The sequence below is a fragment of the Bubalus bubalis genome, chromosome 6 (assembly GCF_019923935.1).
Source record: "Bubalus bubalis isolate 160015118507 breed Murrah chromosome 6, NDDB_SH_1, whole genome shotgun sequence".
Taxonomy (NCBI): domain Eukaryota; kingdom Metazoa; phylum Chordata; class Mammalia; order Artiodactyla; family Bovidae; genus Bubalus; species Bubalus bubalis.
In genome coordinates this window covers 1219666-1243240 of record NC_059162.1, presented here as the reverse complement: position 1 = coordinate 1243240, position 23575 = coordinate 1219666, and the positions used below count along the sequence as shown (strand labels likewise).

General features: G+C 46.5%; 1 protein-coding gene and 1 pseudogene across 2 annotated transcripts in view; both read left to right on the top strand.

The window, feature by feature from the left end:
• The window catches only part of RCSD1 (RCSD domain containing 1), a 72958-nt gene that overhangs the window by 3838 nt on the left and 45545 nt on the right, over positions 1 to 23575 (top strand). The window lies entirely within an intron of this gene.
• Positions 11863 to 23470, top strand: LOC102412585 (annotated as a pseudogene).

Genomic DNA, 23575 nt, shown 5'->3' with positions numbered 1-23575 from the left:
AAAGAAAGAGCTGGAGACTTTGTACATCAAAATCAAACCAGTACTCTTCAGTTCAGTTCAGTTCAGTTCACTTGCTCAGTCGTGTCCGACTCTTTGCGACCCTGTGAACTGCAGCACACCAGGCCTCCCTGTCCATCACCAACTCCTGGAGTCCACCCAAACCCATGTCCATTGAGTCGGTGATGCCATCCAACCATCTCATCTTCTGTCGTCCCCTTCTCCTGCCCTCAATCTTTCCCAGCATCAGGGTCTTTTCAAATGAGTCAGCTCTTTGCATCAGGTGGCCAAAGTATTGGAGTTTCAGCTTCAGCATCAGTCCTTCCAATAAACACCCAGGACTGGTTTCCTTTAGGATGGACTGGTTGGATCTCCTTGCAGTCCAAGGGACTCTCAAGAGTCTTCTCCAACACCAGTACTCTTAGTTGCTTAAATATAAGTTGTAGGTACTACCGGTTTTAATTTTGCCACTGAAGATGTAATGAATTTCTAATTTAGATGGACAGAGTTAATGAGCCCTTTTCTCTGAGGTAACTCCACAGTCCTTTCCAGAGAGTGTCATCCATCCATTTATTCAGTATTTATTGAGCATTTATTAGGTACTGGATCTTGAGTGATGAATGTTAGTTAAATACTCTCAGACTATCTTGTCATCCTCACAGGTGAAAGGTATGTGTGTATGTGTATATACTGATACATATAATGTATTCATTTTGTAACCTACTTTTTCCAATGATATCTTTTTACTTCATTAATATTGGGGGTGGGGTGGGGATGTTGTGCCAGGAAGCTTGGAGTCCTGACCATTGGACCACCAGGGAGTTCCCATACTTCATTAAATATTTTCTCCCACAGTTTTGCCTTCCCTGGTTTTGGACCCACCCTCCCACTGAGCCATATGTTGGCTGCTGACTGATGGGCCATAATAAGGGATTGCTTGGCCTCTGGAAGCTGGATTTTGGCTCAGTGGACTTGCAGGCCTGCCCAAGTACCCCCCACATTCCTGTCTGGCTCCCACTCTGTGGGACCCTCAAAGTACCACTGGCTTCCACTTAATAGACACTTCCATTCCCAGGACCACAATGACAGGGAAAGTTCCAGCAGGCAGACTGGAAGGGCCCAGGCGCTGTCACAGGAGGGGGTGAGCACACATTCCCGGAGCAGAGTCAGGTTTCAGTCCACAGCGTATCTGCTGACAGCCAGGGGAGCCAGAAGCTGGCGAGCGCGGTTCCGTGGGAAATCTGAACACTGGAAGCTCAGCAGCCTGGTAATCTTATCAAGGCCTCAAGAGAACATTTTGGTTCCAGAGAAATCTGAAGGCAAATCTGCCATCCTACAGTAATAGTTTTAGGTTTGCAGAATCAGCTTGACCAGCTTGACTCAATTCATTAGAATCTAAACATCTCAGAGCTCTAGGTGGAATGAAACGGTCTCCAACTGCCATATAGTGAAGGAGGAAACAAGACACAGAGATTGAGGCTGCCTAGGGAATTAGGCACCACTGAACCTTTGGAAAGCTGCACTTTTTCTCTCAGCCTAAACCTTAAGAGGTAGAATGGTTGGTTTCATCACAAAATAAATATCCACCTCATTTTGGCCTTCAGAGTCGGGTAGATGTTTTTAATCACTCTGTGCAGAAGATACAATGGAACTGCTAACACGGTGCTAAGGTTTAGTCACCAGCATCAGTATTATCGCTCTAGGGACGTAGAGGAGCTCACCTACCCCGTGGATCTACCTGAGGCACACACTGCCCTTATACCCTGGTCTTTTGTGGATTGAGCTCTCCATCTTTTTCCTTTTAGGTTTCCTGAATATCTATCTCCTGGGAATTGTGGGAAATGACTGCTGAGCTTATGAGATTCATCTTACATGAGTCAAATCTTATCTTGAGGGAATGGGCCTCTGCAGTTGGGGCCCAGGACCTCCCTAGGAGAGGTGAGATGGGCTTTCAGGGCCTTTACATCTATAATGAGCCTCCTGAGATGCCATCAGAGCGAAAACTCAATGGGGAGTGCTGGGGCCCCCAGGCTGGAAGCACTGAGAAGTTCTAGACATTGGAGCTGGACATTCTCTTCAGCCAAGGTGTCCCTAGCCCTTCATTTTTAACGTGCTTGCGCTGTATCAGAGCCGCCTTCCTGGCCTTGGGATAGCAATCACAACTCTTTCCTAAGCTAGATCTTCAATAATCGATAATAATTCATAGCATACAACACACGATAGTTCTTTAATTAGGTCCAACAGACATACACTGAGGCCCCGCTGCTGCCAGGCAGTGGGGAGAGGAAGATGAATGTCTCACCTGCTGGTCTCCGAACAGCTCCCGTCCAAGAGCCGGGCCAGCACCTATAGGCATGTGCAAGGGGTTTGAATTCACGTGGACAGAGGAGAGGCATCATACCCAGCCTAGGGTTCAGACGGGCTTCCTGCGAGAGACGGTTTTTACGTGGAGTCTGGAGGGGTGGGGAGGAGTTGACCAAGTGCAGAGAATGGGGAGGTGCCTTCTAGAGGGGGTGACAAGCAAAGCACTGATGCTAGAAGTGTCGTGTGAGGTACAAGCAGTCCGTTTCTGGAGAGTCAGTCAAGGTAAAGGTATTTGAAGTTGGAGAGCTAGAGGGGGGATAGAGAGAAGTAAAAGTTACAGTTCCTGCCATAAAAGGACCTCTGTTCTATTTGGGGAAACAAAATATACACATATGACACAACGGAAAAAAAGTACAAGATTGAAGATAAGTTCTCAGGTGTGTGGGAATTCAGAGTCAGTGTCTCTAATGGGAGCTAGAGAAAACTTGCTTCCTCTACTGGGGATTTCCCCTACAAGTGGGGCTCTTCCCAGGCTCCCTGGCAGCCCCAGGGGTGCACAGCTAACAGGGGATTTCAGCCCAACGATTAGCATACTCAGCCCAGGGCCTGCGCCTAAAAGCTCTGAGGCGGAAATCCAATTTGAAATAGACCCCAGGCCCCAAGGGAATGCCTGTGGTCAACTCAACCAAAGCCACCCCTACAGCCCTCCTTCAGTTCACGCCTCCACCTGAAGCCCCGTTCCTATATTCCTCTCACCGTGTTCACACGTCCTGTGCCTGCTCCAAAAAGCCAACGTTTCTCCTCGTTGTCCAACGGCAGCACAGGCACAAGCCGAGAGGGGCCCAGGAGCAGCAGCCAGCCACGTGCCTCAGCTCAGGCTGGGTCCAGCAGAACAGTGCAACAGAAACAAGACGCCAAGACTTGTGACCGCTGTTACACAACCCAAGCACGCACACCAGAGGTCACAGAGAATTTACATCTCACAACGTGCCATAGAGGGCTTCTGGCTTCCTTGGGGCCTCACCCCTGGACCCTCACCTGTGATAATTTAGTCCAAGCACATGAGTCAAATGGACAGTTCTCCTACCTTGATGGGGCCACCCCCCCCCACCCCACCAAGTCTGAAATACATTGCCAAGCTTCAGATTCGTCGCTTGTCTTACTTTCGAGATATGTTTTGATGGATAGTGCGAAATCCATTTCTCAGCATCCATACTGATAATTCAGTCATGAATATTCATTGGAAGGACTGATGCTGAAGCTGAAACTCCAGTACTTTGGCCCCTGATGCAAAGAGCTGATTCATTGGAAAAGACCTTGATGCTGGGAAAGATTGAAGGCAAGAGGAGAAGGGGATGACAGAGGATGAGATGGTTGGATGGCATCACCGACTCGATGGACATGAGTTTTAGCAAGCTCCAGGAGTTGGTAATACACAGGGAAGCCTGATGTGCTGTGGTCCTTGGGGTCACAAAGAGTCAGATACAACTGAGTGACTGAACTGAACTGATACTGATGTCAGTGTAGGAGAAACCTGAAGCTTGCTGTCATGGTAATCCACTTGTTGAACACCTTCTATATACAGATGTTTTACATAAGTTTATCTTTTTACTCTTCATAAAGTCCTATTCCATCTGTTTTCTAGATGAGGATGCTGAGGATTCAATATGATTAAATTATATACCCAAGGTTTGGAAGGTGATTACCAGAACCCACCCTACTCGGTGGGATCCTGTGGCCCGTTCTCTTCCCGTTCTCTTCCTCCTGTAGTAGAGAAGCTCTGGCTGCCCCCACAGTGCTCACAGCATGTGTGACAAGGAGACCACATGCCCCTTGACCTGGCCAGTTCTCCTCCAGCTCAAGGCCACTGGGGAGGCCAGCAGCTCAAGGCTTGGGGTCTCTAAGATCTGGTACAGATTTACTTCGAGTCCTCATCTACACATCTGATAGGCTTCTGAAAGGCTCCACTTGTGTTTCTGAATGAAACTAGTGCCAACATCTATGGCACAAAGGAAGTTTAAATAAACATTCATTTTTATGGCTTAGAGTTTTGAGAGCAAGAAGGAATATTAGCAGTTTCTTTCATTCCCTTCATTCTAAAGATGAAGAGGGATTTCCCTGGTGGTCCAGCGATTAGGACTCCTTGCTTTCACTGCTGAGGGGCTAGGTTCAATTCCTGGTTCTGTTTGGGGAGCTAAGATCCCACAAAATGTATGGCATGACCAAATAAATGAGGAAACTGACATAAGTGATATACTGATGGTCACACTTAAAGTCAGTTAGTGGCAAAGTCAGAACTAAGATGAAGATCTTCTGGCTCCCAGCACAGGAACCTCCCTTCTACAGGGCATGTGTGATCCATGTGTCTAAATAAGTTCATAATTACTTTATTGCCTCTGCATGTCTGTGTATAGTCTTCTTGAGGCTTTCCAAGTCCATACCGGTGGTGCTTGGTTTCTAGGTTTTATCTGGCAAGCACCGTTATAGGGGGATGGTAAGGGTGGGGGGAGATGAGCAGAGAGAGGGACAGCTATTATTATCAGTGTCTTAAGCAACAAGTGCCAAGAGATCTTAAACTAAGTCCGTGAGGGTGCCACCCCACTAGGGAGAGTACTCCACCTGTCCTCCAACCCTCCTTTCTATGATGCCTTCAAAGGGTCTTTCTGGAGGAGTCTTTGGCCCCTGCTGCCTAGTCATTCCTGAATCTCCTCACAAAAGCCTAAATTGAAGTACTTGGGAGGATAAGAACAAGGATGATTCCAAGCCCATGTGGAATGAATGAAAGACTCAGAGGGATGCTGGTACTCTGGGTTACTATCTAAAGCCAGTGGAGTTGGCAGATGCATGAGTTTGCTAGGACTGCCATAATATATGACCACAAATGCGGTCTCAGAAATCTATTCTCTCACAGTTCTGGAGGCCAGATACCTGAAACCAAGGTGTCACAGGAGACCCTAGGGGAGAATCCATTCCACACCTTCTAGAACTTCTGGTGGTTGCCAGCTTTCTGGGCTATGGTCACTGTAATCTTTGCCTCATGTTCCCTTTACCTTCTACTCTGGGAGTCTCTTCTTAAGGACATGTGTCATTGGGTTAAGGACCTACACTGATAAACCAGGATGATTTCCTCATCTCAGAATCCTTAACTACATCTGCAAAGATCCTTTTACGAAATAAGGTAACAATTACAGGTTCCAGAGATTGGGAAGTGATCATATTTGGGGGGGCACCATTTAGCTCATGACAGCAGTCAGCCCGCTCTTCATTATAAGGGAAGGAGACTTCGGGCTTGGCAGATCAATCCTTGCTTATTGCTCGGCTCTCTTGTGACACTCCTCCCCCTACTGTCCTAGGGGTGAAGAGTGGTGGTGGAGTCCCCAAGTCATGTCCGACTCTTATGACCCCATGGACTGTAGCCCACCAGTCTCCTCTGTCTAGGGCATTTCCCAGGCAAGCTTACTGGACTGGGTTGCCATGAACAGCCAATTCATTGATTCTTGTCGTGAGACTAATTTCCTGCCTCTAGGGTAGCCCCCCCACACACACATATATATATACTGTACTGGCATGAGGGACAGCCAGAGCCCTCTCTGCTCAGAGCCAAAGTCAGGAGAGGCGGTATGCAGGGCCAGGGCTCCTCTCCACCGAGCTGTGAGGGTCTGCAGGGCCAGGGCTCCTCTCCACGGGGCCGTGAGGGTCTGCAGGGCCGGGGCTCCTCTCCACGGGGCCGTGAGGGTCTGCAGGGCCGGGGCTCCTCTCCACGGGGCCATGAGGGTCTGCAGGGCCAGGGCTCCTCTCCATGGGGCGGTGAGGGCCATCTCTCTCTGCTCTGGTCCCTTTCCCATGGGATAACTATGGTGTCAGCAGGTTGAGAAGAGCTACTTAAGATAATCTGGGATCATCTCTACTTTCAGAGAGGATTGTGTCTAGCAAGATTATAGAATTACATTTTATATGCTCTCATTTGATATTTGGTTATCAAATACCTTATTCATGCATTCTTCCATTGATTCATTTAAGCTTGCTGGTGGCTCAGTGGTAAAAAATCTGCCTGCCAGTTTTGGAAACACAGAGAATAGATTTGTGGACACTGGGGGTGGGCAGGGGGCGGGGTAGGAGAGGATGGAATGAATGGAGAGAATAATATAGAAGCATGTACATTACCTTATGTAAAATAGATAGCCAGTTTGCTGTAGGACTCAAACTGGGGCTCTGTGACAACCTAGAAAGGTGGGATGGGGTGGGAGGTGGGAGGGAGGGGACGTATGTATACCTATGGCTGATTCATCTTAATATATGGCAGAAACCAGCACAATATTGTAAAGAAATTATCCTTCAATTAAAAATAAACAGAATTTTTAAAAGACCCAGCATAGCCAAAAATAAATAAATAAAATTAAAAATAAAATGAGCTAAAATTAATTAATTAAAGTGTTAAAAAAAAAAAAAAAAAAGAATCCACTTGCCAATGAAGGAGATGCAAGTTTGGTTGCTGGGTCAGGAAGATCCTCTGGAAAAGGAAGTGGCAACCCACTCCAGTATTCTTGCCTGGGAAATCCCATGAATGAAGGAGCCTGGAGGGCCACCGTCCGTGGAGTTACAAAAGAAGTTGGACATGACTTAGCAACTAAACAACACAACTAAGCAGTTACCAGATGAGAGTTTATAAGACACAGTACCTGCTCTCAAGATCTGCACAGTCTGGGGTGAAAGAAAAGCAATGATTACAGAACAGTGTGATTGGCCCTGAAAAGGCAGTGTGATTGGCCCTGTTAAGGCAGTGTGTAAGGCCCTGTTAAGGCAGTGTGTAAAGGCAGTCTGATGGGACTGGTGAGGACACGTGACTGTAGCAGTCCAGGCAGCTAGTGTCTCTGTAAGACAATTCCATGGTCTTAGTGGCTGAAAAGAGTGAGTGCTGTTTCTCACTCTGGGAAGCGATGCCTGGGGGCTCTGCTTAATGTTATTGTTCTCCTCTGGGAACCCTGGTTGACAGAGCAGCTACCGTAAAGCACGTTGTCAGTTGTCACAGCAGATGGGGGAAGGGTTCGGGAGGACTTGTCCTTGCCATGACTCTGGCCTGAAAGGATTGGAACTAACCACATTCAACTCAAGCCCAGGGAGGAGGAAGTGCAGTCCTTCCGCATGCCTCAAGTGATGAGAGAGCTTGACATGTTTCGTGAACATCATTCAGGTCCTGGTGAAATCTTAGAAGACTTCACAGAGCAGATGACCTTTGAGCTAGTCTGGAAGTTAGACTGTTGTGTCTTTCAGGTTGACCAAGATGTGAAGGCTGAGGAAAAAAGCGTTAATCTGTGCTCACTCAGGGCTCACTCGAGACTTACACTACTCTTGTCAGAGATGTTCTTCATGATTAAAACAAAAGCTGCTTTGCAAGCATAAAAAAATGTTTTTAGTGATTTTAGTTGTTCTTCATGCTCTGAGGTATGAGTAAGAGGGGCAGGTAGATTTGAAAGAGAAGTCAGGGGGTGAATATATGCCCTGTTTCTATGGGTAAACATATTTCTTTATAGTCCAGCTCTCACATCCGTACATGACCATTGGAAAAAGCATAGCTTTGACTAGACAGACCTTTGTTGGCAAAGTAATGTCTCTGCTTTTTAATATGCTGTCTAGGTTGGTCATAACTTTTCTTCCAAGAAGCACGTGTCTTTTAATTTCATGGCTGCAGTCACCATCTGCAGTGATTGTGGAATCCCCCAAAATAAAGTCTCTCACTGTTTCCGCTGTTTCCCCATCTATTTCCATGAAGTGACTGGACTGGATGCCATGATCTTAGTTTTCTAAATATTGAGTTTCAAGCCAACTTTTTCACTCTCCTCTTTCACTTTCATCAAAAGGCTCTTTAGTTCCTCTTCACTTTCTGCCATAAGAGTGGTATATTCTGCATATCTGAGGTTATTGATATTTTTCCCAGCAATCTTGATTTCCCACTTGTGCTTCATCCAGCCCAGCATTTCTTATGATGTACTCTGCATATAAGTTAAATAAGCAGGGTGACAATATGCAGCCTTGATGTACTCCTTTCCCTATTTGGAACCAGTCTGTTGTTCCATGTCCAGTTCTAACTGTTGCTTCCTGACCTGCATACAGATTTCTCAAGAGGCAGATCAGGTGGTTTGGTATTCCCATCTCTTTAAGAATTTTCCAGAGTTTGTTGTGATCCACAGTCAAAGGCTTTCACATAGTCAACAAAGCAGTAATAGATGTTTTTTCTGGAACTCTCTTGCTTTTATGATGACCCAACGAATGTTGGCAATTTTATCTCTGGTTCCTCTGCCTTTTCTAAATCCAGCTTGAACATCTGGAAGTTCACGGTTCATGTACTGTTGAAGACTGGCTTGGAGAATTTTGAGCATTCCTTTACTAGCTTGATGAGTACAATTGTGCGGTAGTTTGAACATTCTTTGGCATTGCCTTTCTTTGGGATTGAAATGAAAACGGACCTTTTCCAGTCCTGTGGCCACTGCTGAGTTTTCCCAATTTGCTGGCATATTGAGTGTAGCACTTTCACAGCATCATCTTTTGGGATTTGAAATAGCTCAACTGGAATTCTATTACCTCCACTAGCTTTGTTCATAGTGATGCTTCCTAAGGCCCGCTTGACTTAGCATTCCAGGATGTCTGGCTCTAGGTGAGTAATCACACCATCGTGGTTATCTGGGTCATGAAGATCTTTTTTGTACAATTCTTCTGTGTATTCTTGCCACCTCTTCTTAATATCTTCTGCTTCTGTTAGGTCCATACCATTTCTGTCCTTTATTGTGTCCATCTTTGCATGAAATGTTCCCTTGGTATCTCTGATTTTCTGGAAGAGATCTCTAGTCTTTCTTATTCTATTGTTTTCCTCTATTTCTTTGCACTGATCGCTGAGGAAGGCTTTCTTTTCTCTCATTGCTATTCTTTGGATCTCTGCATTCAAATGGGTGTATCTTTCCTTTTCTCCTTTGCTTTTTGCTTCTCTTCTTTTCTCAGCTATTTGTAGGGCCTCCTCAGACAGCCATTTTGCTTTTTTGCATTTCTTTTTCTTGGGGATGGTCTTGATCCCTGTCTCCTGTACAATGTCATGAACCTCTGTCCATAGTTCTTCAGGCACTCTGTCTATCAGATCTAATCCCTTGAATCTATTTTTCACTTCCACTGTATAATCATAAGGGATTTGATTTAGGTCATACCTGAATGGTCTAGTGGTTTTCCCTACTTTCTTCAATTTAAGTCTGAATTTGAAGCTGAAACTCCAATACTTTGGCCACCTGATGCAAAGAACTGACTCATTTGACAAGACCTTGATGCTGGGAAAGATTGAGGGAAGGAGGAGAAGGGGATGACAGAGAATGAGATGGTTGGATGGCATCACCAACTCAATGGACATCAGTTTGAGTAATCTCTAGGAGTTGGTGATGGACAGGGAGGCCTGGCATGCTGCAGTCCATGGGGTCACAAAGAGTCAGATACGACTGAGTGACTGAACTGAACTGATACCTGAATGGTCTAGTGGTTTTCCCTACTTCCTTCAATTTAAGTCTGAATTTAGCAATAAAGAGTTCATGATCTGAACTATAATCAGCTCCCAGTCTTGTTTTTGCCGACTGTATAGAGCTTCTCCATCTTTGGCTGCAAAGAACATAGTCTGATTTTGGTATTGACCAGCTGGTGATGTCCATGTGTAGAGTTTTCTCTTGTTGGAAGAGGGTGTTTGCTATGACAAGTGTGTTCTCTTGGCAAAATTCTAATAGCCTTTGTTCTGCTTCATTCTGTACTCCAAGGTCAAATTTGCCTGTTATTCCAGGTGTTTCTTGACTTCCTACTTTTGCATTCCAGTCCCCTATAATGAAAGGACATCTTTTTGGGGTGTTAGTTCTAGAAGGTCTTGTAAGTCTTCATAGAACTGTTCAACTTCAGCTTCTTTAGCGTTACTGGTTGGGGCATAGACTTGGATTACTGTGATATTGAATGGTTTGCCTTGGAAGCAGAGATCATTCTGTCGCTTTTGAGATTGCATCCAAGTACTGTATTTCGGACTCTTCTGTTGACTATGATGGCTACTCCATTTCTTCTAAGGGATTCTTGCTCACGGTAGTAGATATGATGGTCATCTGAGTTAAATTCACCCATTCCAGTCCATTTTAGTTTAGATTGGATTGTTATGAGGCCTAAGTGAATTAATGCCATCATACCTCAGTATACACAGGAAATTGGTTCCAGGAACCACCCCCGCCCCTCAAATTCTGTGGATGCTCAAGTCTGTATATAAAATGGCGCAGTTGTTATTATTTAGCCGTGTCAGTTGTGTCCAACTCTTTGTATCTATGCACATCCTCCTGTATACTTTAAATCATCTCTAGATTACTTACAATAGTTAATACAATGTAAAAGCTGTGTAAATAGTTGCTGACACTTGGAAAGTTCAAATTTTGCTCTTTGGAACTTTCTGAAGTTTTTTTTCTGAATATTTTTGATCCACAGTTGGTTTAATCTAAGAATGTAGAACTGTGGAATCGAAGGGCCAACTGTACTTGTGTAAAGCATTTAGAACGGTGCCTGGCGCATGTTTTATGGGCAATGATTCTCATTTGAATAAATAGCCATTCTAAAAGAGATTGGCCTCTTTTGGTTTTGACTGTCACCCTGAATGGACAAGACAACCCCGAAGTTCTCCAGCCTGAGAGTGTGGGGCTAGAGGGGTGTTAGTGCACACCACACGCCACCTCTCCTGGTGATGCACTCCAGACTCCTGTATGCAGTTGGTGTTTGGAAGCAGTGCTTTAACAGTACCCACGTAAGTCCAGACTAGACCCAAGGTAACAGCCCTGTGGGAGCCTTAGGCACGGAATAGCAAATCCAAGCTGCAGGCTCACAGGCACCCAAGGCCTGCCAGCAGAAAGCATCATTACCTCAATCCATGCATTTCAAAGAAAGGGAGACAGCAAGTGTATTCTATGGTTCACTCTGGTACAGCAGGTGAAATGAGGAGGTAGGAAAAAGACAGTCCAACTGAAGTATGATTTCCCTTCCTCTTTCTCCTTCTTTCACTAGTCACCTCTTCCCTGACCTGTCCTCACCTTTCACACCTGCATGAGAGGCCCTGCTAGGGAGCTGAACAGGGTGGGATGCCATGATTGCAGACACCTGCAGGGATTGGAGACTTAGAAGGTAACTATGCAGAGCTCTTCTCAGCTAACGTCAGTCTCAGCTGACATATATCCTGAGCTTTCTGCTGGGCTGAAGGAATTGAGTGCCTTCATATACCAACAAAGGCTTCCCTGGTGGCTTGTGAAGTGAAGTGAAGTCGCTCAGTCATGTCTGACTCTTTGCAACCCCATGGACTGTAGCCCACCAGACTCCTTGGTCCATGGGATTTTCCAGGCATGAATACTGGAGTGGGTTGCCATTTCCTTCTCCAGGGGATCTTCCCAACCCAGGGACTGAACCCAGGTCTCCTGCATCGTAGGCAGACGCTTTACCGTCTGAGCCACCAGGGAAGTGGTTCAGAATTCACCTGCCAGTGTGGGAGTCACAGTTTTGATCGCTGGGTAGGGAAGATTCCCTGGAGAAAGAAATGGCAACCCATTCCAGTACTCTTGCCTGGGATATCCTGTGGACAGAGGAGCCTGGCAGGCCACAGTCCATGGGGTAGCAAAGAGTCAGACATGACTGAGCACCTAAGCAACATATACCAACAAGGGTATTCTGATTTCTCAAATAGTCAAGGTTGCTCAACCTTCTCTGAATTCATCCTGCCAAAATAATTACTTGTATTACAAAGGGTGTTTTTTTGTTTTTTTGTTTTTTTTTGTAACATGGACTCAGAGCAGGTTGAATTACCTTACCTGTAGTGGAGCTTCAGTACACTTTGAATCCCAGGTCTTTCCCAAGGGGCATCTCCAGGGTCAGGCCACTGGGCTCTGTCATTGGCCCTGGCTTGTTAAACACTTTTGTTAATGAATGACTTGAATGAAAAATAGAAAGAAACCAGATGACCCACAGCTGGGATAGTTAATATGATAGATGACATATTCAAGTTCAAAATGATTTATATAGGATGGGATGCCAGGCCAAAACCAACATAATGAAATTAAACAGGGATGAACTTCAAGTCCTTTGCTTAGCTTTGGAATCTCAGGCACCAGGGTAGGACAGACCTGGTTTGGAAATACTTGTTTGTTTAGTCAATTCCATGTATATTTATCAGGACCACTGTGTGAAAGATGCTGTCTGAACCCTCAAAAGGAGTCTGATATAAACATGATATCTCAAAATGCTAAAGGTTTGGTAGTGTTTAGGGGAAATGATATGCATATCTATATAAACCCAAGGTACACAATATGAAGTGTCATGTAAGTGACAAGACCACGGGGCTGGGAGACTTTCTCAGAGACAGATCATGCTCAGCTGGAGGAGGCTTCATGGGAGAGGTTCACAGTGCGCACTGAAAACCAGGAAAATTCTCTCTCTTGTTTCTTTTTCAGCAGGTAGCTATAGTGAAGGAGAAGGAAGTAACGGTGGTGGTCAGCTAATGGGACACGTTGGGGGAGTGGGGAGCTATGAGTACCCTAAGTGACAAGTGGGCATATGTGTACACACATGTGCCTGGGTTTGTGCCCATGGGAGTGGGGAGGGGATGAAACCAGGCTGTGCACAGACCAGAAAGACAGTGTTGATAACATGGGCTTTCTTCAGTGGTATTGAAGGTCTTTGAAAAGTGGGGGACTCCTGGGATCAAAGAAGCACTGGAGGTCTGTTCATCTGTCCCCAGGGTATAGGATGAATGGATGGGAGACTGGAGAGGCCAGAATACCAGTTGAGAGGCTAAAACACCCGTGAGAGAGGGCCTTGAGATTGGAAAAGCAAAGAAACTGCAGAATAAAGTGAAGCAAAGAGTCACATATTTGGCATTTGTTGGGAGGCTGCCATAGGGGTGGGAGTTAGACAGAAAGTGATCAGAGTGACTGCATTTTCAGAAAGAAGAATTGTGCTGGTTTGGGAAGGAGAGAGGCTGTGTTTAGGTTGATGTCTTCTAGGACATTCCAAATTGAAAATTCAGAACTGGAGCGTGGAGAGGTGGTAGGCTGAGACAGCTTCAGCCGTCTTCTGTACAGAGTGGTCTCTGCAGCCGGCACAGTGAGAGGCCACGGCAAAGCGAGGAGCAGGCCAAGGATGGCGCTGTGGGTGTCCCTCGCGCTCGAGGAGCCCAGGATGGCTAATGACAGTGAAGAGCCAGTTCATGTGCAAAGTATTGGGAGTCTTAGCTGATCACAAGCTTCCCATAACCTAGTCATTTTTTCTTTTTTTAAGAAAAGACTCAATCCCAGGCTTTATGTCTGTATCCCACAAATATAGGACTTGAAATTTTTTATCCTGCCCAGGTGTCCTCCCGGGACTCTGTGCGGTCCCATCTCATTTCCCCGAGCTCTCTCTCAGTCCAGGAACAGAGGCCTTGAGAGAATGGGCCTCAGTACTTTAGGCTGTAACCTGGAGGTGCAGATGTGGTGCCTGAGGTACAGAGAAAGGAGGGAAAGGGAACAGGATTATTAATCCATTAGGTAAAGGTCCTCTAAGTGCTTTTAGTGACAATCAGGTTACAGGTCTCCCATCAGAAAATTTATAGACCCATCCACAGCCTCATGCTGGAAAGGTCTGAAAGAAGCCTGTTCTTATTATTATTTTTAAAATGATGATAAAGCCACAGTCAACAACAACAACAAAAGTCTTTTTTAGAAAATCCTAGGTCTTGGTGTTCAAGGTTTTCTCTTTAGTTTTAAAACGATTATTTTTAAGCTAATATTAAACATTTTAAGGTAAAATTATTAAAACGTTCCTTCTAACGCAACTATATTTTCTTCTTGCTCCCTTCTCATCCTCAATTTTACCCCCCTTATCATTAAAAAAAAAAAAAAACTGGGAGAAAAAGACAATTTCACTTAATATAACTGCTTCCAATTTTATGTCTGTATTATTTCTAGTCATATGTGTAAATCTTAAAAAATTGTAATCGGTGTCTATGCAACTCTGTACTCTTATCTTTTTACCTAATGTTATTTCCTTTTTCTGTATAGTCATATTTTCACTTAAAACGTCTGCATGATAGTCTGTTACACAAATGTGCTATCATCTGTTTAATCGTTTTGCTATTTTGGGACAAGGCATTTGCTTTCCTTTTCTCCTTATTGTAAATAACATGGCTATAAACAGTTCATGTATCTTTTTTTTCTTCTCTTGGATTATTTCTTTGGAAGCAATTCCCAGGAGTGAAATGATTAGGCCAAAGGATATGAATGTTTTTATGGTTCTTGATAAATGCTACCATATTAGCCTGGACTGCCTTCCTTCTGCAGAGGCTCACTGTACCTAGTGTATAAATTGCAGGCTAAGCGAGCTGTGCCAGGAAGGAAGCGTGAGGTGACAGTGCCCCATGGAGTCAGTTCAGTCCAGAGCCCCATCTTCCCACTGCACTCATGCGGGTCCCGCCACCCCTGCTAGCAGGGAGGAGGGGAGGGCAGGAAAGGGGTGTGGGAAATGAAGCAACCATTTGGACTTCCTACTGGAGCAGCTGCAGATAGGGGGAAATTACGTACCAGCAAGAGGGGGGCAGGGCAGAGTGAGCCAGGGGACACTCAGAACTTCACCCACAGATCAAGGATGGAGGCAGAATAGCCTGTTTGAGCTGGCCTCTAGGAAGCAGTGATTGGACTTGCTCCTAGCAAATCTCTCGCCATCATGGGCAGGGATGGTCTGGGTTAGGAAGAAGACGCAATTGCCACTCACTCCCTTGCTTAATAAAGATTTCATGTGTGCCCACTGTGTCAGGTTCTATGCTGGGAATTCTGGACTCAAAGGGGAATAAAACTGGGATACCTCCCTCAGAGAGCTTGCAGTCTAGTAAGGAAGCCAGAAGAACAGATGATTACAATAGTTTGGTCAAGTATGCTGATAAATCTGTGCTCAGCAGACAAATCTGGGTGTGACTCAGGGGATGGAAAGACTTCCCAAAGGAGGTGATGCCTGAGCGTGGTCGGAAGGATGAGGAAGAGCTGGAGAGCTGAAGAGAGGAGAGAAGGATGCTGCAGCTGGAGGGTGTGTTGAAGAGGGAAGGGAGAACGTGGAGTGCAGTTAGGTTTAGTGGGTGCCGCCCAAGACTCCCCAGGGCTTGATCCGGGAAGCACCAGGATTTCCACGCAGAGCCTCTGGGGGCACAGTGCCGTTACAGAGGGAGAGCTTAAGGGGCCAGCTTTGAAGCTGTATCTGGAGGGCAGGCATACTTAAACTGGACATGTATTTGGCATGGCTGCTGAGACTGCAGGGAATGTTCAAGCTCTCAAAAGCCACACTGTGTGTTGCCACATGGTTTAGTCCCCACGCAGTGGAGGACAGGGAGTTAGGTGATCAGATTTACATTTTTAAAAGTTCACTGTGGCTATGGTCCCCAGGGAATGGATTGGAGAGTGCATGATGTGGACACCTTTAGGGGGCTATTCAGTTATCTGGACTAACAACCAGGCAAGGTAGGCTTTGGAAAGGACTGCGGAGGCAGAGGGGGGAAGAGGAACTTGAGGGGTGACCCTTCCTCACAGGCTGAGAATTTTCCATCTGAGTCCTAACTGAAGACTAAGGGAAGAGGCAGCGCGGTCCCCAGGGCCTGTGCAGGTGCATTGTGTGTGTGCGCGCTGGATGAGAACCAAGTGAGTCTTACAGTCTAGCTGGAAGGAGCCAGGCATGGTGGTACAGGAGGTCAGGGGTCTGGACCAAATTCTGGTGCTGTGGAAATTGCTGTGGGGTCTTGAATCATTGGCAGAAGATCTGGGGCCCTCACCAGGATGATCATTCTGGCTTATTGCGTGCCTGGCTTATTGGGAGGATTAAATGAGTTAATGTGTTCATTGTCAAGGACTTAGAAGAGGTATAAAGGATGGGACAGATGCAAGGTGTTGTCATCTCTGTGTTTTGAAAACCACAGGGAAATATCTGTTAATAACTTGGTGTCTCAAAGAGAAACCTGCTCTCTGGAGTGTATGAGGCAGGGTAAGGGCGGGAGATCAGTGGGCGTGTGCTTCTGCTTAGGCCTCTGCTTCCTCCTCTCCTGTGGTTTTTCTCTGAAGCTCAGTGCAGCTGTTACAGAAAGGCCAGGCTGGGCCCTGCCCAGATCACTCTGCTCAGAGGCAGAGGCTGCATTTCAAGCTACAAAGAGGAAACCAGCGGGGTGGGCAGGACTTCCTGACTCTAGTGTGTGGGTCCGTCCCTGGCCTGACACCCCAGGAACCTGCTGGAGGCCCTGCGTCCTAAGGAAAGACCTGCTGTCCATGCCAGGAGGACCACCGCTTGGCCCACCATCTAAGAGCTCTGTTCCAGCCACAGTAAGGGCAACGTTCAGGAGCTACAGGGACTCCCCTGTCCAGTGAAGCATTTTGAATTTTAGAAGCAAAGGCACCAATCAACAGAGCAGAGAGGGAAAAGGGCCAGAATCCACCCCAGCCAGTCACTCTGCTTATGTGAAGTTGAGCAGTTTTGATACAGTAGGGAAGGAGTCGAAGTGCCTTTGCCTTGCCAGCTATGAGCACGAGTATATACAGTATGATGGGCTGGGGAGGCGTGGGGGCGCAGCCCCAGAGGCGGCCTCCGCAGGCCAGAGCCCGTGCCTGTATTCGTTTGCTAGGGCTGCCAGAACAATGTACCACAGACTGGGGGGCTTAAACCCAGAAATTTATTTTCTCACAGTTCTAGAGTACAATCTCATCCTGAGGTACTAGGGACTAGGACATTAACATATAAATTTGAGGGACACACTCCAATATATAACAACATCCCCGGACCTGAAGCCTCACTTCCAGCTGTGGGTGAGGATGGAAAAAACTGCAGTAGAAGTCACCAAGCCACAGGGAAGGAAATGGAACTTGAAGGTCTCTGAAGACCCAGCCCATGCCCTTTTGCTCCCTGCCTGGCTACTTCCCTCACTCCTGCCCTGGGGCCATGTCCTAGGAAGAAGCACCCCGCTGTGGGCAGTGTTGCTGCCTGGCTCTCCTACTCTTGCGCTCTGCCTTGACCCCACGCACAGCTTCCTTCACCTTCTGGGTAGATAAACTCATATCACCTCTCCTGCCAACACAGTACAATGCAATGGACTCCACACGAGTTTTCCAGCCATTCTGAGCTGCTTTTGGTATCCTCAGTCTTGTAGGGCTTTGCTCCTGCTGGCCCCTCTGCCCCGAACTTCCCTGCTCTTCCCCGTTCTCCTGAGAGTAGTTTTGTCATGAAGTGAAAGTGAAGTCGCTCAGTTCGTGTCCGACTCTTTGTGACCCCATGGACTGCAGCCTCCCAGGCTCCTCCATCCATGGGATTTTCCAGGCAAGAGTACTGGAGTGGGTTGCCATTTCCTTCTCCAGGGGATCTTCCTGATTCAGGGATTGAACCCGGGTCTCCCGCATTGCAGGCGGATGCTTTTACCCTCTAAGCCACCAGGGAATCCCCAGTTTTGTCATACGGGGGCTTTTACTCTCCAGTCACTAGTCCATTTAGGGGGCCAGGGCTGCGCAGCCAAGACGAAGGGGTGGAGCATGGCGGGGCCCCTTGTCTGTCCTGACCCACCAGCTCCCTGTCAACCCTCTATTCTGAGATCGCTGGGTCAGCAAGAAGAGGCTGAGCCTCTGACAGGCATTCTCCCTGTTATCCTGGGGCTGCCGTCAGCCCCAGCTGCACCCGTGCCTGAGGCGCGGGCCTCTGGAGTTTTCTCCTCTCCCTGGAGAGTCTGCCACCAGCGCCTTTTCCCACAGCAGGCTGGTGCCCTGCTATCAGGTCCCGGGAGGAGTTTTTCCCCAGCCCTGCTCCTATCTCTCTTCATTGTCCATTCCTCGTGGAGGCAGTGATTTCCCCCCTTATCATCTGGACAGGAGAGGATATGAGTTGAAAAGGAGCCATGTTCCTTTTAGTTGAAACCTCTTTAAAGTTGAAACCTCACCATGGCCAGATTCTGGAGTGTATTTTCAGCCAAGAGGCCTAGGTAAAGATACAAGCAGTTGTCAGACTGGAACCAGGCCTGCCCTCCATAAAAAGAGACTGACCAATTGCTACCCCAGCTGGGAGCACACGTTTTCTAATGACAAAAACTGTGAACAAATTCAGAGCTGATGAACAATGTTTTTTGCCCCATCTTTCCAAATTCACTGCCAGTTTTTGTCAAAGTATATTTGTATGACTCTCATTTTTGTACAAAACACTGTGAATTTCTCAGTTCTTTTTCTCTTTGTGTTCCATGCACATCCCCATGTATTACAAAGGTTGAGTATTTGTCATTTTTAACAGGAACATTGTTTTATTGCCTTTGTAGTCTATCATTTTCTTCAACTATTCTCTGAACTGTAATATTCAGATGGTTTTTAAGTTTTCACCTCATGTGAAAAGCAATGCTATAGATGATTTTGTAGAAGCTGCATATTTCTTATTTCCTCAGCATATATTCTAAAAATAGAATAAAGAATTTTCAAGATCTTGTTACATCTGTCCATCTGTCCTAAATTGCTTTAGTCATGTTCCATTGTGATGCCTTGGACTGTAGCCCACCAGGCTCCTCTGTCCATGGCATTCTCCAGGCAAGAATTATGGAGTGGGGTTCCCATGCCCTCCTCCAGGGGATCTTCCCAACCCAGGGATCGAACCTGTGTCTCTTACCTCTCCTGCATTTGCAGGTGGGTTCTCTGCCACTGGTGCCACTTGGGAAGTCCTCTTGTTACATAGTCTTAGATTATTGACTCAAGAGAAGGTAGGATTAATAATGTGTAGTGCTAATAGCAGTTATTAAGGGAACAATTTCCCCCACAATCCTGGCAGCTCTGGCTTTTTGTTATTATAACATTTTGCCAATTTAATAGTGTGCATGGTTACCTTAAAGTTAATTTACATCTTGGTATTGACTGTCAACGTCTTGTGTCTTCCCAAATTATAACTTTTAGTCAGTATTTTCTCTCCGTGCTTTGGAAGTTTATCTTCTTTGATGTTTGCTGGTGTTTATTTTACACAGATTTCATATGTATAAGTATGTGGTGTGACTTGCCTTAGCAAGGCTCTCCACTAAGTCTTCTTTAGATCAAAGCCATGGTTCTCAACTATGGATACATGTTAGAGTCACATGGAGTGTCTAAAATACAGAACCTGGGGGACTTCCTTGGTGATCCAGTGGTAAAGAATCCATCTTTCAATACAGTGGATGTGGCTTTGATCTCTGATCAGAAGACCAAGATGCCACATGCCATGGGGCAACTAAGTCAGAGTGCTGCAGCTAGAAAGAAGCCCACGCACTGCACCTACTGAACCCACATGCTACAACAAAGACCAGCATAGCCAAAAAAACAAATAAAAATAAACTGCTTCAGGGACTTCCATGGTGGTCCAGTGGATAAAGAATCTGGGCCCCCTTTGGAAATAAAGGAGAATTGCTGAGCAGACTGCTGGTCTCCTTTAACAGATGGAAACCCCAAGGCCCAGGGACTTGATCCAGAAACCAAAACCTCAATCTTTTCCAGTGGCTGATGTCTTTAAACCAATAAATATTTACTGTATACCTCCTATATGTTAGCCACTCTGCTAGGAATAGGGGGAAGTTGAGATGAAGGCTGTGGTACGTCCTTCAAGGGCCTCATACTCTGGTGAGGGTGGCAGACAGCTCAGAGTAGCAAGGGAAGGGAAGTGTTATGAGAGAGGCTTGCATGGCTGGCTGTGATGACAGAACCCTGGGGAGAAGTCCATGAAAGCTTCTGGGAGGAGGGATCAAGACTCTGGGCCTGGGATGAAGAAGAAGAGGTATCCAGATAGAGAGAATAAGGATGAAGGAATCTGAGGTGGAGTCACAGGATGTGCAAAGACACAGAGGCATGGAAATGCATAGTGTGTTTAGAGGGCTGCAGACAAGTTCATGCTAGGTAAGAGTGCGATGTGGAGCTGGACTGCCAGGGTTGGAATCCCGGGTCCAACACAGCTTTGTCACCTTGGGCAAGTCATTTAGCCTCTTTAAGCTGGGATTCCTCCATCCACAATGTGAAAATCATAACACTTGGCTGGTTGGTGGTAGATCCAATGAGATCATCTTTATTACGCACTAAGTATAGTAGTTGGTGCATGGTAAATGTTCACTAAGTATTGGCTTTTCTTATTGAGAAAAAGTTTTATCTTTTAGGGAGGAAAGATGGACAGGAGCCTTAGGTATTTTTTTTTTTAATGATAGTATATTTTTATTTTATTTTTTAATTATTTATGCTCAGTTGCTCAGTTGTGTCCAGCTCTTTGCGACCCTATGGACTGTAGTCTGCCAGGCTCCTCTGTCCATGAGATTTTCCAGGCAAGAATACTGGAGTGGGTTGCCATTTCCTACTCCGTTTAAATTATTCCTTTGTTTATTATTTGTGGTTGCACTGGGGTTTCGTTGCTGGTTGTGGGTTTTCTTTAGTTGCGGCGAGTGGGGCCTAATCTTGCTGTGGAGCACAGGCTCTAGGCACTCCAGCTTCAGTCGGTGCAGCACGTGGGCTCAGCGGCTGTGGCTCAAGGGCTCATCGTGGCACATGAGCTTAGTTGCTTTGCATCATGTGGAATCTTCCCATACCAGGGATCGAACCCGTGTCCCCTGCCTTGGAAGGCGGATTCTTATCCACTGCTCCACCAGAAAAGTCCCATACTAAGATGTTTTGATTGTGTAGTAGGTACTATATAGTAGGTTGACCAAGCAAAGACAGATTTTAGACAGATTGTTTGGGCAGCAGAAGGGAGAATGGACAAGAGAAAGAAAAGCAGAGGCAAAGAGACCACAATCAAGGGCGAGATGATAGGGGTCCTTAAGCACAGTGACCACAGGGAAGTGACAAGGCCAGGCTGGGAACAGAGCTAGAAGAAAGATGATGAGGCTTGGTGACTTACTGGATGTGATAAGGCAGGGGAGAGTGCAGGATCTGAGGTTTCCTACTTCTACCACCTTTCTGGTCTTTTAAAATTTATTTTTAGTCACGCTGGGTCTTCATTGCTGCACATGGGCTTTCTCTAGTTACAGGGAGCAGGGGCTACTCTTCGTCGTGGGGCACAGGCTTCTGACTGCAGCGGCTTCTGAAACAGGAGGAGAGCGCTGACTCCAGGGCGCGCAGGCTTCACTGGTTATAGCACGTGGGCTCAGTAGTGCGGCTCACGAGCTCTAGAGCGCAGGCTCATTGGTGCAAGGACTTAGTTGCTCGGAGGCATGTGGAATCTTCCTGGACCAGGGAGCAAACCCATGTCCCTACAGTGGCAGATGGATTTTTATCCACTGTACCACCAGGGAAATTCCTCTACCGCCTTTAAATCTGCTCCTCAGCCAGATCCTGCAGGCTCAGCAATCATATCCTTTCCAAATGGGCCTGCCATCCTTGATCTTCAGGACTCTGAGGAACTGACTTTCTGGGATTGGGAAGGCTGTGGAGGAAGAGCACAAGGGCCTTTTATGTCCAAAACTAGACGGAGGCTACCCCTCTCCCAAGGAAATGAGCTCAGCTTCCTCAAATCTTCCCTCCTACAAAGGAAATCTCAAGTCTGGTAACTTGGACCCTACTGACACAATCTTAGGCATCCAGATGTCTTGGGCTATCAGAGCATGTGGTCCAGGCCTATGTCTGCCTGGGGAGGGTGGCCCGTAGGAGGGAGGTGCTTTGCAGAGCAGAAATGGCTCAAACCAGATATTATCTTGTTCGCTTTCCCTGTGAAAATAAGAGACCATTTTACTTTCCTTTTTTATTTATTTTTTAGGGATCAGTCAGATATTTTCAATTCCACGAGTTTCCTGCTGTCTACAGGTGTTTCCTGTGGTGTTGCTCTCAGAAAGGGTAGAGCCATGACATAATCAGCTTTGTTCCTGAGATTTCCAAAAAGTCTGCCCACTCTGGCCTGGATGCGCCACATCCAGGTCCCCATGGGCAAGGTGGGGTGAATACAGGCCTCTTGCATAATTGGCCCTGCGTTCTCCACTGCTCACCTGTGGTGCAAGGCAGGACTCTCTCTGAAGACCAACTGATAAGCAGAACTGTTGGGGAGAGAGGAGGAGAGCAAGTCTTTGGTTTTCACTGTTAACTCTGGTTGTTGAGTGCCTAGCAACTGTGGCCTTATTGACAGAGGTGCTAGGTAACTCCAGTAGAATTTCTCTTTACTGCTCACGTGTAGGACAATTCTCCCATCTCCAAACCAATTATGACAGCCACACAGAGCAGGTGCTTGTCTGCTTTTATCCCCCAAAAGTTATGCTAAACTTAAATTTTAGGAAAATCATCATGTGTCTCATGCACAACAAAAGCACATGATGAGAAATCCCTTTATCAAGTGAAGAAACCATTAGTAAGGCACACAGTCGCTCTGCCCTCCGGGAGGGTCGTCCTGTCTGCGCCGGAGTCACATCCATGGCGGCCTCGCTTCTGCTGCGGCAAGGACGAGCCGGGGCGCTGAAGATGTGCTTCTGGAAGCAGGCGTGTTTCAAGGAGTTGCTCCTGCAGTTTCTCTCTCTGCAGAATCAGGAAAGAATGAAAAGGGATTACCATCGAACCCCAAGAAGCAGAGCCCACCAAAGAAGCCTGCGTCGGCCACTGCCACAGAGCCGTTTGACAACACCATCTACAAGAACCTTCAGCATCATAACTACAGCACATACACCTTCTTAGATAAACCTGGACCTCTCCAAGTTCAGGATGCCCCAGCCCTCTTCAGGACGGGAGTCCCCCTGCCACTGAGAGCCCAGTTTAAAGATTACCCTTTCTGTGTCTGTCTGCATTCTTGCCTGCAATCCTCTCGGCAGTCACAAGACCCGGCATGTAGAATCCTAGCGAGTGGTGAATTAGCAGCACTCCTCTGATGGTTCAGTCTCCATGTGTTTAGAGACATCTGGTGTGGGGCTTTCTCTCTAACAATAGAGTATGGCTCAGTGGACAGATCCGTGCAATTACAGAATCGGAGGTGCCTTCTGTCTGTGTGGTTCCGCTGTGCTGAGCCCCGGTCAGCTTGGTGTTCTCTGGTTCACCAGTGTGGAGTTGATGAGTGTAGCGGGCCTTCTGATAAGACCTAGTTCTTGATGAATCAGATATAGGAGTTGTCTACATTTTAACTAACTACTGCACTGCAGAGAAATTATAATAAATTATGGCATTTTATGATCAAAAAAAAAGTAAGGCACATAGTCTCTCTCAGTTGATCTATTTGACAGTATTTATGGAGCCTTACACCTGTCTTTTAGAAGGAATGAAGCAGACATTTACTGAAGAGCTTTCTT